This window comes from Panulirus ornatus, chromosome 19 (assembly GCF_036320965.1).
Source record: "Panulirus ornatus isolate Po-2019 chromosome 19, ASM3632096v1, whole genome shotgun sequence".
NCBI classification, from domain to species: domain Eukaryota; kingdom Metazoa; phylum Arthropoda; class Malacostraca; order Decapoda; family Palinuridae; genus Panulirus; species Panulirus ornatus.
This window is the reverse complement of record NC_092242.1, coordinates 22,126,485-22,143,851: the sequence shown is the minus strand read 5'-3', so window position 1 is coordinate 22,143,851 and position 17,367 is coordinate 22,126,485. Positions and strand designations below refer to the sequence as shown.

Sequence of the window (17,367 nt, the reverse complement as noted above, 5' to 3'; positions counted from 1 at the left end):
TATATATATATATATATATATATATATTATCCCTGGGGATAGGGGAGAGCGAATACTTCCCACGTATTCCCTGCGTGTCGTAGAAGGCGAATAAAAGGGGAGGGTGCGGGGGGCTGGAAATCCTCCCCTTTCGTTTTTTTTAATTTTCCAAAAGAAGGAACAGAGAATTGGGCCAGGTGAGGGTATTCCCTCAAAGGCCCAGTCCTCTGTTCATAACGCTACCTCGCTAATGCGGGAAATGGCGAATAGTTTGAAAGAAGAAAAAGATATATATATATATATATAAATATATATATATATATATATATATATATATATATATATATATATATTTTTTTTTGCTTTGTCGCTGTCTCCCGCGTTTGCAAGGTACCGCAAGGAAACAAACGAAAGAAATGGCCCAACCCACCCCCATACACATGTATATACATACACACCCACACACGCAAATATACATACCTACACAGCTTTCCATGGTTTACCCTAGATGCTTCACATGCCCTGATTCAATCCACTGACAGCACGTCAACCCCGGTATACCACATCTATCCAATTCACTCTATTCCTTGCCCTCCTTTCACCCTCCTGCATGTTCAGGCCCCGATCACACAAAATCTTTTTCATTCCATCTTTCCACCTCCAATTTGGTCTCCCACTTCTCCTCGTTCCCTCCACCTCCGACACATATATCCTCTTGGTCAATCTTTCCTCACTCATTCTCTCCATGTGCCCAAACCATTTCAAAACACCCTCTTCTGCTCTCTCAACCACACTCTTTTTATTTCCACACATCTCTCTTACCCTTACGTTACTTACTCGATCAAACCACCTCACACCACACATTGTCCTCAAACATCTCATTTCCAGCACATCCACCCTCCTGCGCACAACTCTATCCATAGCCCACGCCTCGCAACCATACAAAACTGTTGGAACCACTATTCCTTCAAACATACCCATTTTTGCTTTCCGAGATAAGGTTCTCGACTTCCACACATTCTTCAAGGCTCCCAGGATTTTCACCCCCTCCCCCACCCTATGATCCACTTCCGCTTCCATGGTTCCATCCGCTGCCAGATCCACTCTCAGATATCTAAAACACTTTACTTCCTCCAGTTTTTCTCCATTCAAACTTACCTCCCAACTGACTTGACCCTCAACCCTACTGTACCTAATAACCTTGCTCTTATTCACATTTACTCTTAACTTTCTTCTTTCACACACTTTACCAAACTCAGTCACCAGATTCTGCAGTTTCTCACATGAATCAGCCACCAGCACTTTATCGTCAGCGAACAACAACTGACTCACTTCCCAAGCTGTCTCATCCACAACAGACTTCATACTTGCCCCTCTTTCCAAAACTCTTGCATTCACCTCCCTAACAACCCCATCCATAAACAAATTAAACAACCATGGAGACATCACACACCCCTGCCGCACACCTACATTCACTGAGAACCAATCACTTTCCTCTCTTCCTACACGTACACATGCCTTACAACCTCGATAAAAACTTTTCACTGCTTCTAACAACTTGCCTCCCACACCATATATTCTTAATACCTTCCACAGAGCATCTCTATCAACTCTATCATATGCCTTCTCCAGATCCACAGATGCTACATACAAATCCATTTGCTTTTCTAAGTATTTCTCACATACATTCTTCAAAGCAAACACCTGATCCACACATCCTCTACCACTTCTGAAACCACACTGCTCTTCCCCAATCTGATGCTCTGTACATGCCTTCACCCTCTCAATCAATACCCTCCCATATAATTTACCAGGAATACTCAACAAACTTATACCTCTGAAATTTGAGCACTCACTCTTATCCCCTTTGCCTTTCTACAATGGCACAATGCACGCATTCCGCCAATCCTCAGGCACCTCACCATGAGTCAGACATATATCAAATAACCTTACCAACCAGTCAATAATATAGTCACCCCCTTTTTTACTAAATTCCACTGCAATACCATCCAAACCTGCTGCCTTGCCGGCTTTCATCTTCCACAAAGCTTTTACTACCTCTTCTCTGTTTACCAAATCATTTTCCCTAACCCTCTCACTTTGCACACCACCTCGACCAAAACACCCTATATCTGCCACTCTACCATCAAACACATTCAACAAACCTTCAAAATCCTCATCTTAATTTCTCACATCACCACTACTTGTTATCACCTCCCCATTTGCGCCCTTCACTGAAGTTCCCATTTGCTCCCTTGCCTTACGCACTTTATTTACCTCCTTCCAGAACATCTTTTTATTCTCCCTAAAATTTAATGATACTCTCTCACCCCAACTCTCATTTGCCCTCTTTTTCACCTCTTGCACCTTTCTCTTGACCTCCTGTCTCTTTCTTTTATACATCTCCCACTCAATTGCATTTTTTCCCTGCAATAATCGTCCAAATGCCTCTCTCTTCTCTTTCACTAATAATCTTACTTCTTCATCCCACCACTCACTACCCTTTCTAATCAACCCACCTCCCACTCTTTTCATGCCACAAGCATCTTTTGCGCAATCCATCACTGATTCCTTAAATACATCCCATTCCTCCCCCACTCCCCTTACTTCCATTGTTCTCACCTTTTTCCATTCTGTACTCAGTCTTTCCTGGTACTTCCTCACACAAGTCTCCTTCCCAAGCTCGCTCACTCTCACCACCCTCTTCACCCTAACATTCACTCTTCTTTTCTGAAAACCTATACAAATCTTCACCTTAGCCTCCACAAGATAATGATCAGACATCCCTCCAGTTGCACCTCTCAGCACATTAACATCCAAAAGTCTCTCTTTCGCGCGCCTGTCAATTAACACATAATCCAGTAACGCTCTCTGGCCATCTCTCCTACTTACATACGTATACTTATGTATATCTCGCTTTTTAAACCAGGTATTCCCAATCACCAGTCCTTTTTCAGCACATAAATCTGCAAGCTCTTCACCATTTCCATTTACAACACTGAACGCCCCATGTATACCAATTATTCCCTCAACTGCCACCTTACTCACGTTTGCATTCAAATCTCCCATCACTATAACCCGGTCTCGTGCATCAAAACCACTAACACACTCATTCAGCTGCTCCCAAAACACTTGCCTCTCATGATCTTTCTTCTCATGCCCAGGTGCATATACACCAATAATCACCCAACTCTCTCCATCAACTTTCAGTTTTACCCATATTAATCGAGAATTTACTTTCTTACATTCTATCACATACTCCCACAACTCCTGTTTCAGGAGTACTGCTACTCCTTCCCTTGCTCTTGTCCTCTCACTAACCCCTGACTTTACTCCCAAGACATTCCCAAAACCACTCTTCCCCTTTATAGATATATATATGTGTGTGTGTAAATGAGTGGATGGGCCATTCTTCGTCTATTCTCTGGCACTACCTTGCTGATGCAGGAAATGGCAATCAAGTATAATAAGATGAAAATGAATAACTTTGATGAGTAATGCACCTGACCTGATATGCATGTTTCTAAATATCTTGCTTATATTTTTCACTTAGAATTATAAAGGAGGATCTCCCCAGAAAAATAAATTCCCTTTATCCCATTGTATCCTTTGGTAAAATTGGCTCCATTATACAGTTTTTCATTTTTTGTGTGTTTTCAAGAAATGCATCTCCTACATGAAGCAGGGGATATCTGTATACATAAAAAAGTTGTAACTGCTGCAAATGCCAGTTACCTGCATTATCAAATGCAGTCATTAATTCTTAGCAATTTGAGCTGCACACCATAAATTTTTCTCAAAAGTATAGATATATATAACATTAACTAGGAATACAAAGACAGCGGAAGGAACCATGGAAGCGGAGGTGAATCATAGGTGGGGGAGGGGGCGAAAATTCCTGGAGCCTTGAAGAATGTGTGGAAGTCAAGAACATTATCTCGGAAAGCAAAAATGGGTATGTTTGAAGGAATAGTGGTTCCAACAATGTTTTATGGCTGCAAGGCGTGGGCTATGGATAGAGTTGTGCGCAGGAGGGTGGATGTGCTGGAAATGAGATGTTTGAGGACAATATGTGGTGTGAGGTGGTTTAATCGAGTAAGTAATGTAAGGGTAAGAGAGATGTGTGGTAATAAAAAGAGTGTGGTTGAGAGAGCAGAAGAGGGTATTTTGAAATGGTTTGGTCACATGGAGAGAATGAGTGAGAAAAGATTGACCAAGAGGATATATGTGTCAGAGGTGGAGGGAACGAGGAGAAGTGGGAGACCAAGTTGAAGGTGGAAAGATGGAGTGAAAAAGATTTTGAGTGATTGGGGCCTGAACATGCAGGAGGGTGAAAGGTGTGCAAAGAATATAGTGAATTGGAACGATGTGGTATACCAGGGTCGACGTGCTGTCAATGGATTGAACCAGGGCATGTGAAGTGTCTGGGAAAGCTCTGTGGGGCCTTTATGTGGAAAGGGAGCTGTGGTTTCGGGCATTATTACATGACAGCTAGAGACTGAGTGTGAACGAATGGGGCCTTTGTTGTCTTTTCCAAGCGCTACCCCGCTCACATGAGGGAGGTGGGTGTTGTTATTCCATGTGTGGCGAGGTGGCGATGGGAATGAATAAAGGCAGACCGTATGAATACATGGGTATATATGTATATGTATATGTCTGTGTGGGTATATATATATATGTATACATTGAGATGTATAGGTATGTATATTTGTGTGTGTGGACGTGTATGTATATACATGTGTATGTGGGTGGGTTGGGCCATTCTTTCGTCTGTTTCCTTGCGCTACCTCACTAACGCGGGAGACAGCGACAAAGCAAAATAATAAAAATAAAAAACAAAGACATAAATATATAATGAATACATGATGAAAGTGAGTTACAGAATCAAATTACAGACTATACCTGCAAAGTTAGTTACTCACCTAAACTCATTTCCCAAAAGTGATCTTTGAATCTATTTTACCTCACTTTATGGAAGGAAGATTTTTGGGAGAACATTCTGAGAAGAACGATACTAATCACTTAAATAAATGACTTCAGTCTATCACAGAGGTTTACAATAAAGACTCGGTAAGATTCACACTTGGCTACAAGCTACACCCAGTGGCCCAGAGCTGCAAAGATTAACAAGTTGATTTGTGTGAAAAAGGTAAAAATTCTAATCATCCTATATCTTATACTGAAAAGCTTTTATTTGTAATTCTTAAATGTCTAAATTAAATCCTAGAAATATTGAATCTTTACTTGAAAAACCTCCATAATCAGTATAGAATCACCTCTAAAATTCAAATTGCTTGGAACCTTGGCCTTTCTGAATTTCAGAATTTTACAAATTTTGGAACAAGCAGAAATAATGTGCAGTGAATACAGGTACAATATAGGGTACTGCAAAATTCTAAAAACTTCCACTAAACAATGAAATAATGAATACAGTACATAAATACAGTATGCTATAAGAGAAAGCTCATGAGGCTTGTGCGATTTGTCACACAAATAATCTAAATTTCTGAATCAATTAATTTTCTGAGTTTTAGAATTAGGTCTAAAGACCTAAAAGTATCCTTATTTTAGAGACATCAGAACTTTAGAAATACAAATTTTAGAAATAATACTGTACCTTAAATCATATTATGAATAAAAATAAAAGCAAAAAATATGTTCCTATATTTAAGATCTGATACTTTCTCATATAAAAGGGTTTGACCAAGGACAAACTGGTAAATAAAAAATACATTTTTTTTTTACATTTCTTTAATACATCACAACAGTAAATTTATATATCATCAATGTTATCAAATGATTTATAACAATGGCACAAGTCTGGACACCACATATTTGTCATCCAGGAAATTCCCTAAGGCAAAAAGCTAAAGAAAAAATATTTAGTACTGCAAAATCAGCCCATGACATCTGGCAGTGGAAGGCAACTATACATCTGATGTACAAGTACTTTGAGGAAAGTTGTAATGATAAGAGGAACTTTCTGTATTGCAACAGCATGTAAATCTGAAAAAAATTGAAGGTTTTGACAAGATCAAGCTTAACTGGACAGTGAATACTTTTGGAACCTAAAAACATTAGTCAGAGACCACTAAACACATCATTCCCTCATATTCAGACAATCGAGAGATTCTATTGTGCACCCTCTACCTCACTAGTTCCACCTTTAAACTCTCCTAGTTGGTTGCTCAGACCTTAATCATATGTACAGCATATAAAAAAAAATCAGTTGTGTGTTGAGAGAGTAATTTTTGCCCTCCCAGATAAGTGGCTTAAAGGATGTAAAAAGGTAATTTTGGTCAGGTGAGGCAGCTGTATCCTGATGTAGAATGCCCAAATCCCTCTGACTATCCTTATTTCCTATAGTTATCATCCAAGGACCAGCCAATTATGGCATCCTAAAACAAGTGAAGCAGTCCTGAGGTAATTATCATGCACCCTATGAACACACTATCAGCAAGGTCACCGAACTGGTGGCAAGAAATCTAAGCAATTCTCACATATTTTTATACATATATGTTTAGCCCAGATGCCTCCTGTATCTCATTAAGTAATCTACCACAACAGGTAATAAAATCTACTTATATGTTCTTTGGGATCTGGAAGTTTAAGTCTTTAACTAACGATGATGGTGATTTACCATCCTCTAAATATTCAGTCTTAGTTCATTATTAATTGGAATCATTAATGTTTCTATCAGCAAATGAAGACTTAGAGTCACCTGGTGTCAAAATCCTTATGAAATATTATCTCTTAATGTTCTACAGCAGAATATATGAGCCTACAAAGTATACCATTAACAGGCATTCTTGTCTGCAGAGTATCATATATATGTGCCACTATTATAAGTGCCAAGCATGTTTTGTAAATCTGTAATAAATTAGATGTTATATGTCTTTGATTTTTTTGTGCTTTGCAAACTGTTGAAGCTGTATGAACTGCCAATGACTTGACCAGCATATTAACAAGAAAAATCATCAAAACAACATTGTTGTTAAAATGGCTTCAAATATCCTATTTGTAATTAATGGTTAACAAGAGTTAGAGCAAAGCTCCTTAAGTACATGATATATATTAGTATAAAACAGCTGTATATCAAATGCTATGAAATGGCAATAAATTTACAAAATCAAATACATCATAGATTTTCATCACATACTAATATCCAAACATTTTAATGTAAAATAAAGTTTTTAGGAGGCTATCTACATGATTTTAATACTAATTTCTATGAAATTATAAAAGTATTTCATTTTACTTACATCTGTGATATAAATGTCTGGAACAATATCAGGATCAAGAAAAGCTCTTAAGGATAAAAAACCTCATGATGCCTCTTCTCTTGACCTAAAAGTAGAAATGGCAAGTCTTAATTTTGCTTGAGGAACCTGACAACCTGACATATCTGAAAAGCCATTCAGAGGGAACCTGCTCTTGATAAATCTCAAGGGTACTCTGGCCCACTTTATGAAAATAATAATGCAGTTAGTAGGCAATGCTAGGGGTTCATATCATGAATCATTTATGTATGGAGTACCATGTCTAACTGCTTACTTTTTGCTAGACTGGCAATGATTTTGTGGTACACAGAAATGAACTCCCAAAGACCATCAAGAGTAGTTTTCACATTTGTATATACTATACTTTATCTAACCCCCTAACATTTTACAATGTTTTTCTATCCAACCCTCAAAATTCCCATTTTTCAGGTTTAAAATTTTATTAAACCTTTCAGTTTCATTGTATTCATATAACAATAATAAAATCATTTCTGAAGGATATTTTGTTCATTCTTTTTACTCTAATAATTCAACAAAGTCTTACAGATGTTTCACCAAAACATGCATAAAAAGTGCAGAAGTAAGGCCTGAGTGTCAAATGAGTTATCACTGTACATATTTAATCATTTAACTTACCTACACCAACAAACTAATCACTTACTACTGCTTTATCATAGAGAGAACATCTTTTCTTGTTATAATCATTGTGATTCACGGATAATTTCTTCATAATAGCAAAACTATACATGTAAAATCACCAGCCACATCAGTCACACAAGTGGTGTCAAGGTCAAGTGGGTGCTGGAAACATTAACCCCTCTTTTGCTATATGTACTTGTCCTGCCTCGTTTTGGTCAACCTTCAATGCTGAAAGGGTCAGTGTCCATAAAATCACTCACTCTCCATACAATACAAAAACAGATGAATCTTATCAAGTAATTCAGGATCATCTACCTGGTCCTCTAAGTCTAGCTAAAAGTCACTCAATTTCCTTCCCACAAAACTCGCAAAAATGTGCTCTCATTGGCATGCCTGGAAGATGATTGAAGGAGGGGAAAAATTATCATGCACTGCCACCTTAGTGCGCAGCCTTGAAACAGAGCCGTAAAACAAAGCATAAATATCTGTCTAAAGACATTGCTCAGCTCACATAAATATCCATAAATATTCATCTAGAGGCATTAACAGGTTAAAAGGGTGCTTCACATCGTAATGATTAACCTTATTTTCATAGCTAGTGGTACACAATATCTAATCACATGGCACCACTCCACAGCACACAACACAAATATTGAAAATTATGCAACACCTAAATCATATTCTTTCAGTGAGTTGCCAAATGGTACATGGTTACATTCTTTATCTACACAGCATGTCTTGGTTTGCTAAAATCATCTCAACAAATTATATAATAAAGATGGTCAAATCTATAATTTCTAACAAGTTTAAGATAATAAAAAAAGGAATTTTTCCACAAGACACAGTTCCAATCACTAGCAATGACAAACAATAAATCAGTGAAGCATGAAACACAGGTGACAATGACCTTTAAGAACAAGGTTTACCTCTCAAAGCATATTTCATTAAACTTCTATGATTCTGACACACACAAAAATAAATACTTGGGAGATATAAACAAAGAAAACAAAAACAAGTATAACAAATATGCATGCATGCACACAAGTATCTACATGTGAAAACATCCATGTATATGTGCACACACACACACACACACATACTGATTTGATAGTTGAATAAATTACCCAGAGACAGTGAATGCTGGAAGTTTACAAAGATTTAAAAAGGTACATGATGGCATTGAAAGTTCAGAAGACAGGCCCCAGGAGTTCTAAATTCGCTCCCAGTACTGTACAAAGTGATTATACAAACAGAAGCACACATACACATATCCAACTCATAAGTTCTTATATGATTAGTTAACTAGTAACTATCATGACCTCTTAGTTCTGTAATATCTGTAATACCCCAACTGTGTATTTTCAGCTGAGGGGCAGCCTAAATCCAATAGAGCATTACATATTTATTAATGAATTTATTTACACACACAGACACACACACAAACAGGCACACACACACAGACAAACACACACACACACACACACACACACACAAACACACACACACACTTCTCTGAGGTTGTAAGTACTTGAAATGGAGCATTTCAATTATAAAGAGAGATGAGGGAATTTGGATTCTCATGGTGACAGAGGTTCATGGAAAGAAGTTCTTAGTGTCTATAAAGGAAAATTTCTATATCAGCATGTAAAGGAGCAAAATAAGATGAAAGGGATTGATACACCATCATTCTTAGATCTTATCATCACAAAACCAGGATGGACATTGAGAATATCATTTACGATACACCAATTGGAAAAAGTGATCATTTACTGTTCAAGTTTGATTATGTGATAAATAAGAATCTAAAAGGAGCAGGAATCAGGCAAGATTTATTTAGTAATGAAATATAATTGTAAAAACTACACAGAACTTATCAATTTCTATGTTAAAATGAATTAGAATATGGAGTCCACTTGCCAGGAACCAGGCTACTGTTGTGAACATTTTTGTGAAATTTAGAGTGAAGTTGTAGGAACATAGCCTCAATGCAGAGGGAAGAGTTAGAAAGGACAAAGAGTTCAATAAAAGATGTTAAACAGAAAAGTCATTAACTAGAGGGTTTTGACCCATACAAGGCTTCTGATCTTCATGAAATTTCACTATAAGAGCTGGAGATGTGTGCAGATAGATTGACAAACCTTATCAAATACTCTTCAGGTATAGCAAGAAAGAGGGACAGGTTAGTTGGGTATGAGTATGACTGGAGAAAGTTTGAAGGAAATGAAGTGTTTCAGACACTTGGGAGTGGACATGGCAATGAATGGAACCACAGAAGAAGTGAGTTGAGGGTTTAGCAAGGAAGCAAATGTTCTGAAAGGATTGAGGAATGTGTCAAAAGAGAGGATTTTATATAGGAGGGTGAAAATGGGTATGTCTGAAGGTATAGCAACTCCCAACATTGTTCTATGGATGTGAAGTTAGGGTTGTAGATGAGGATGTGCAGGGGAGGGGAGATTTATTGGAACAGTAATGTCTGAGAACAGTATATGGTGTGAGGTGGTGTGATCGAGTAAGTAATAAAAGAGGCAAGACAGAGATATGGTAATGAGAAGAGTGTGGTTTAGAAAGCTGAAGAGGGTGTGCTGATATGGTTTGGATATAGGGAGAGAATGACAGGGGGAGAGGTTGAAAAAGAAAATATATGAGTCAGAAGTGCAGAGGACAAGAAAAAAGGGAAGACCAAATTGAAGATGGATGGATGAAGTGAAAAATATTTTTAGCGCTCACAAGTATGAATATACAAGCAAGTGAAAGGTGTGCATTGGAAAGAGTGAATTGAAGCAATGTGGTATATAGGGTGCAATGTCCTGTCAATGAACTGAACCAAGGCATATGAAGCAACTGGGGAAAACCACAGAAAGGTCTGCAGGGCTGTGGTTTAGATGCATTACATATAACTGCTAGAGAATGGATTTGAGTGAGGCCTTTCCTTGTCTGTTCCTGGCATTACCTCACAAATGCAAGGAACAGTGAACAAGTAAAAAAAACAATATTAGAGGGAAAGGCTAGGGGCACTTAAGTTTTTAACACAGTTAGATAATGTAAACAGACAGTTCTTCAAAAGATGTAGGAATACAACAATCAGAATAATAAAAAGAAATTAAGGAAGAAACTTGTAAAAAAAGAACTACTTTTAAAGTATAATAGTATTGTATGAATGGATTAGACTGAACTAGGGTCTGATAAATGTGGAAAGTACACTGAAACTCAGAAGGTTCTATGAAAGAAGAGAATGTTAAAGAGATGCAACCCCGCAAGTGTAAAACTCCTTCCCCATACAGCACAAAAAGGTAATTGCACACACATACACTAAAAGAGAGCAACAAAGATGGTATTGGAAATATTAGAGCTGAATTAATGGAAGGGCTAAAGACCTTAAATTTGTAGTTCATAGATTAGAAAAGAGTGAAGAGTGACCTAATCACAACCTTCAAGATTTTAAAGTAGCTTCACGATCTGGATAGTGAACAGTTCTTCAATAAATGCAGGGACAGAGAAACCAGAGACCATAACCTGACATTAAAGAGAAAAATTGTTAGAAAGGATGTAAAGAAGTGCTTTTACAGCATAAGAGTGATAGGTGAATGTAATAAATTAAATGAAGAGAGTAAATGTTGACAGTAAACATGTTTTTAGAGTTGCAAGGTAGTGGGGATAGTTCAAGAGATACTGCTCCACAAGTTTAAAACTTCCTTCCTGCACTAGAAATATTGATAATTACAAAGAGTTAATTACACTTTCCCCAAGTTTCATGATTAACCTTGATAGCAAATCTACTCCTGACTATTCAATATCTTAGTACTCATTATTTTGGCTACTCACTACCAATTTTCCATATGACTATTTACTTTTCAAAGTAATTTTTACCATTTGTGAATCTGTGGCAAGCTTATCACTTTCCATTTTACCAGTCTGCTTCTGTCTGTGTTCATACTGTGTACTGCTTCACAGCCAATCACAATGTTTTACTTGTGTTTCAAGTTCTTTTTCTCTAATCTATGACTTACAAAAGAAAACAGTGTGCAGTGCATCTAGCTATACAGTTCTAAATGTAAACGTAATATGTAAGTGTACTGTATAAAATTAGCACAAAAGATAAGACCACTCACCAGGAAAAGCAGCCATGTAAGCACTAGAGGATGTGGTGGTAAAGTTTCAGTTGGAGTGAGGAGACAATACCACAGCATGTAATGCAGTCCAATGAATCATTTGAATTCCCTGAGATTAAACTTAGATATTGCTGAGAGGATATCATAGTTGCTGAATTTGGTGAAATTTCTTTGACTAATATTCAAGCAATTCTTTCTTCAAAAAATCTCCACTGAGTAACGAAGGCATTTATGTAGCCATGTTTTCCTGTGACACAATTGCTCATACCAAAAATAATATTTTAGTGCACAAAGTGTAAACAGCCATTCTCATGAGGGAAGATGGGGCTGTGTGAAAGTGGGTGAGGGTCACCACCACTGCAACATTCTTTACCAGGTGCCTAACTGTCCAGCAAGGGTTCACAGTGTATTTCATATGGATTTTACCATAGTTTGAACAATTCTTTATCAATATGTTGTCCAAATCAGTATTTCATTTCAGTACAACTATATTAAAAAAAGATTTAAGATATTTAAAGTTTTTCTAGAGACCTCTCCATTACATATTGAAAAACTTACATAGCTATGTTTTATCACTAATATGGAATCCACCACATTTGTGGTTAACAAAAACAATATATAATCTGTTGTACAAAAGATCTCAGTAGAGAGTTGCCACTGGTGATGGTGGTGGTGGTCAGTTGGTAGAGATCACAACTAGAGTTTTAATGTAATGAAGTATAAATACTTTATTCCAGTATTGAAGTAACAATTTCAAAGATATAAATTCTAAAGTATTTTTATTTCAGTAAATTCTTTAATGAGGCATTACCTTTATTCTACTTATTTCATCAAAACCATTCATTTCAGTCCTTAAATACTACAAAAGCTCAAATGGAATCAACCAATCAGAGGATATAAGGCCTTAGAATTAACCAATTACCTGCCTTCACACAGCAGTCAAGTACCGATCTTTGTTTCTACCTTTGCACACAACCGTGCCACCCACATAAAATGTTTCTGCAGTTTTCTAAACTGGAAAACTGTCTGTTGGTGTTCCTGAAGGAGAAAGCAGACATTGGCCTAGCCGGATGTAAATTTACAGACTGTGAGTATCTCTGCCTGCCCATAATGCATGTTGTATTTAACAGAAATTATGGAGGTGATGGACTGCATAAATTCCAAATCAAATCTTAAGAAATATATGGACATGATTAAGCCTCTACAAATTATTTTCATATTATCCATCAAAACTTGACTGTACAAGTAAAAAGCCACAGTAGGCAAAAAAGCACTGAATATGAAGGAAATAGTGCCTGAATGATATAAATACTTTACTGCTTTGAGCCACACACACACAAAAAAAAAATAATTCCTTCAACTTTACAATTATTCACACTAAGAAGCATATTCCTAAAAATCATATGGATAATCATGCCAAAGTTCAGTTATGAATCAAAAAACTTTTAGTTAACATATACAGCAGTTATGCTGGGGAGATCAATAAAAAGGGAAGTGTTCTCAAAAGCAGTTATTTTTGCATCACTTTCTGCTGAGGATTTTTTTCTCCAAATGTGCAATCTCATTACATATTCTAAACAGCACCACTATTCCCAATTAATTGTTTACCATTCCAGGACTGGAACACATCAAGCTTCAGATGGTGAAGTATTAGCCTAGCATAAAAGATCTTTGCTAATCAGCTGATGATGATCTCTTTGCTTCACTAAAATCTCATCAATGCCAGGGGTTAGTGTAAGTTCGAGTACCTGGCATGCTCCAGTAATTGAATAAGGATCCTCAAATCATTCTGGGTGAACATTCTTGCAGAGTCAACACCCAACTGCCTAACTCTACTGCCTGTGAGCATCTCTTAAGTGTTGCTGGATTAGCAGTCAGCCAAAATCAAACAAGGCTTGATATTAAGATTTTTGAAAATCAGTTGCTCCTGAAGTTAACCAGAAATTTTATCAAAAACTGAGTTTGTCAAATCCATACATTTATTTATTTTCATATAACATAATAAGTGATATCCCTGCTTGTGGCATGAGAAGAGTGGGAGGTGGGTTGATTAGAAAGGGTAGTGAGTGGTGGGATGAAGAAGTAAGAGTATTAGTGAAAGAGAAGAGAGAGGCATTTGGACGATTTTTGCAGGGAAAAAATGATACTGAGTGGGAGAGGTATAAAAGAAAGAGACAGGAGGTCAAGAGAAAGGTGCAAGAGGTGAAAAAAAGGGCAAATGAGAGTTGGGGTCAGAGAGTATCATTAAATTTTAGGGAGAATAAAAAGATGTTCTGGAAGGAGGTAAATAAAGTGCGTAAGACAAAGGAGCAAATGGGAACTTCAGTGAAGGGCGCAAATGGGGAGGTGATAACAAGTAGTAGTGATGTGAGAAGGAGATGGAGTGAGTATTTTGAAGGTTTGTTGAATGTGTTTGATGATAGAGTGGCAGATATAGGGTGTTTTGGTCGAGGTGGTGTGCAAAGTGCGAGGGTTAGGGAAAATGAGTTGGTAAACAGAGAAGAGGTAGTAAAAGCTTTGCGGAAGATGAAGGCCGGCAAGGCAGCAGGTTTGGGTGGTATTGCAGTGGAATTTATTAAAAAAGGGGGTGACTGTATTGTTGACTGGTTGGTAAGGTTATTTAATGTATGTATGACTCATGGTGAGGTGCCTGAGGATTGGCGGAATGCGTGCATAGTGCCATTGTACAAAGGCAAAGGGGATAAGAGTGAGTGCTCAAATTACAGAGGTATAAGTTTGTTGAGTATTCCTGGCAAATTATATGGGAGGGTATTGATTGAGAGGGTGAAGGCATGTACAGAGCATCAGATTGGGGAAGAGCAGTGTGGTTTCAGAAGTGGTAGAGGATGTGTGGATCAGGTGTTTGCTTTGAAGAATGTATGTGAGAAATACTTAGAAAAGCAAATGGATTTGTATGTAGCATTTATGGATCTGGAGAAGGCATATGATAGAGTTGATAGAGATGCTCTGTGGAAGGTATTAAGAATATATGGTGTGGGAGGCAAGTTGTTAGAAGCAGTGAAAAGTTTTTATCGAGGATGTAAGGCATGTGTACGTGTAGGAAGAGAGGAAAGTGACTGGTTCTCAGTGAATGTAGGTTTGCGGCAGGGGTGTGTGATGTCTCCATGGTTGTTTAATTTGTTTATGGATGGGGTTGTTAGGGAGGTGAATGCAAGAGTTTTGGAAAGAGGGGCAAGTATGAAATCTGTTGGGGATGAGAGAGCTTTGGAAGTGAGTCAGTTGTTGTTCGCTGATGATACAGCGCTGGTGGCTGATTCATGTGAGAAACTGCAGAAGCTGGTGACTGAGTTTGGTAAAGTGTGTGAAAGAAGAAAGTTAAGAGTAAATGTGAATAAGAGCAAGGTTATTAGGTACAGTAGGGTTGAGGGTCAATTCAATTGGGAGGTGAGTTTGAATGGAGAAAAACTGGAGGAAGTGAAGTGTTTTAGATATCTGGGAGTGGATCTGGCAGCGGATGGAACCATGGAAGCGGAAATGGATCATAGGGTGGGGAAGGGGGCGAAAATTCTGGGAGCCTTGAAGAATGTGTGGAAGTCGAGAACATTATCTCGGAAAGCAAAAATGGGTATGTTTGAAGGAATAGTGGTTCCAACAATGTTGTATGGTTGCGAGGCGTGGACTATGGATAGAGTTGTGCGCAGGAGGATGGATGTGCTGGAAATGAGATGTTTGAGGACAATGTGTGGTGTGAGGTGGTTTGATCGAGTAAGTAACGTAAGGGTAAGAGAGATGTGTGGAAATAAAAAGAGCGTGGTTGAGAGAGCAGAAGAGGGTGTTTTGAAATGGTTTGGTCACATGGAGAGAATGAGTGAGGAAAGATTGACCAAGAGGATATATGTGTCGGAGGTGGAGGGAACGAGGAGAAGAGGGAGACCAAATTGGAGGTGGAAAGATGGAGTGAAAAAGATTTTGTGTGATCGGGGCCTGAACATGCAGGAGGGTGAAAGGAGGGCAAAGAATAGAGTGAATTGGAGCGATGTGGTATACCGGGGTTGACGTGCTGTCAGTGGATTGAATCAAGGCATGTGTATAGGGGTGGGTTGGGCCATTTCTTTCATCTGTTTCCTTGCGCTACCTCGCAAACGCGGGAGACAGCGACAAAGCAAAAAAAAAAAAAAAATCCCTGGGGATAGGGGAGAAAGAATACTTCCCACGCATTCCTCACGTGTCGTAGAAGGCGACTAAAGGGGATGGGAGTGGGGGGCCAGAAACCCTCCCCTCTTTGTATTTTAACTTTCTAAAAGGGGAAACAGAAGGAGTCACGCGAGGAGTGCTCATCCTCCTCGAAGGCTCAGATTGGGGTGTCTAAATGTGTGTGGATGTAACCAAGATGAGAAAAACGGAGAGATGGATAGTATGTTTGAGAAAAGGAACCTGGGTGTTTTGGCTCTGAGTGAAACGAAGCTCAAGGGTAAAGGGGAAGAGTGGTTTGGGAATGTCTTGGGAGTAAAGTCAGGGGTTAGTGAGAGGACAAGAGCAAGGGAAGGAGTAGCACTACTCCTGAATCAGGAGTTGTGGGAGTATGTGACAGAGTGTAAGAAAGTAAATTCTAGATTGATATGGGTAAAACTGAAAGTGGATGGAGAGAGATGGGTGATTATTGGTGCATATGCACCTGGGCATGAGAAGAGAGATCATGAGAGGCAAGTGTTTTGGGAGCAGCTGAATGAGTGTGTTAGTGGTTTTGATGCACAAGACCAGGTTATAGTGATGGGTGATTTGAATGCAGAGGTGAGTAATGTGGCAGTTGAGGGAATAATTGGTATACATGGAGTGTTCAGTGTTGTAAATGGAAATGGTGAAGAGCTTGTAGATTTATGTGCTGAAAAAGGACTGGTGATTGGGAATACCTGGTTTAAAAAGCGAGATATACATAAGTATACGTATGTAAGTAGGAGAGATGGCCAGAGAGCGTTATTGGATTACATGTTAATTGATAGACGCGCGAAAGAGAGACTTTTGGATGTTAATGTGCTGAGAGGTGCAACTGGAGGGATGTCTGATCATTATCTTGTGGGGGCAAAGGTGAAGATTTGTGGAGGTTTTCAGAAAAGAAGAGAGAATGTTGGGGTGAAGAGAGTGGTGAGAGTAAGTGAGCTTGGGAAGGAGACTTGTGTGAGGAAGTACCAGGAGAGACTGAGTACACGATGGAAAAAGGTGAGAACAAAGGGGGTAAGGGGAGTGGGGGAGGAATGGGATGTATTTAGGGAAGCAGTGATGGCTTGCGCAAAAGATGCTTGTGGCATGAGAAGCGTGGGAGGTGGGTTGATTAGAAAAGGTAGTGAGTGGTGGGATGAAGAAGTAAGATTATTAGTGAAAGAGAAGAGTGAGGCATTTGG

At 38.5% G+C, this 17,367-nt stretch overlaps 1 protein-coding gene across 1 annotated transcript in view; it reads right to left on the bottom strand.

Moving 5' to 3' along the window:
• Positions 1-5,699: 5,699 nt before the first annotated feature.
• The window catches only part of LOC139755679 (endoplasmic reticulum aminopeptidase 1-like), a 383,172-nt gene continuing 371,504 nt past the window's right edge, over positions 5,700-17,367 (bottom strand). Inside the window, exon 18 of the mRNA XM_071674326.1 lies at positions 5,700-7,326. The gene's annotated coding sequence lies outside the window, so the exon portion shown is untranslated. The remainder of the gene's footprint in view (positions 7,327-17,367) is intronic.